We start from the raw sequence: 706 nt of genomic DNA, 5'->3' as shown, positions 1-706 counted from the left end.
AAACAAAAATGGTATTAAGAATTAAAAAAAAAAATGACATAACTTATGCGTCCCCTTGCGTGTTCAAGTTTTATTCTTTGATCAATTTTTTCCCCAAATTATACTTTAATAACATATTGCCCTCCCTCAAGGAGAGAACCGGACCTAATTGTATTAGAATAATTTAAGCCCTAATCCTGTTAGGTTCTCATAATTTAAAACAAGAATCCAAGCCTTTGTCCTTTTGTCATGCCAAGAAGCAGCGTTGATAATTGTATTAGAATAATTGAATTGAAGGCTCTTCTGTTTCCATGATCTCAAAATTGAGTATCCCCACATTCGTCATTTCCCCTTGCCCCATAGAAGTAGCCGACACTACCTTTTCATGTATATCTGCAACAAACATCTCCAAGATCTTGAAAAATCGTATTTATATTGTGAGTTTGATAAGAGTATCCACAATTAGGAAGAGGCATTGAAAACATGATAAAATTGGCATCTATATGTCTCTCATCTATTCACTGGACCCCAATTGTGATGGAAACTGCTACTATTTGAGACACTCTGTTAAACAATGCTATTATATGAGATACTCTTTCAAATGTGTTTGCGTTTTGTATTTGTTATTTTCTTCACAGTTTTTAATCAATATTTCAGTTAACATTCCAAAGGACAAAATTGTGATTTATAATTATGTACAAAGTTGTGATTAAAAGGATGTGATTCA

The sequence above is a fragment of the Pinus tabuliformis genome, chromosome 3_2, assembly GCF_031772625.1.
Source record: "Pinus tabuliformis cultivar Carrire ecotype Pingquan chromosome 3_2, CPIR1, whole genome shotgun sequence".
Taxonomy (NCBI): Eukaryota; Viridiplantae; Streptophyta; class Pinopsida; order Pinales; family Pinaceae; genus Pinus; species Pinus tabuliformis.
The sequence above is the reverse complement of the archived record's forward strand: the minus strand, read 5'-3'. Positions refer to the sequence as shown.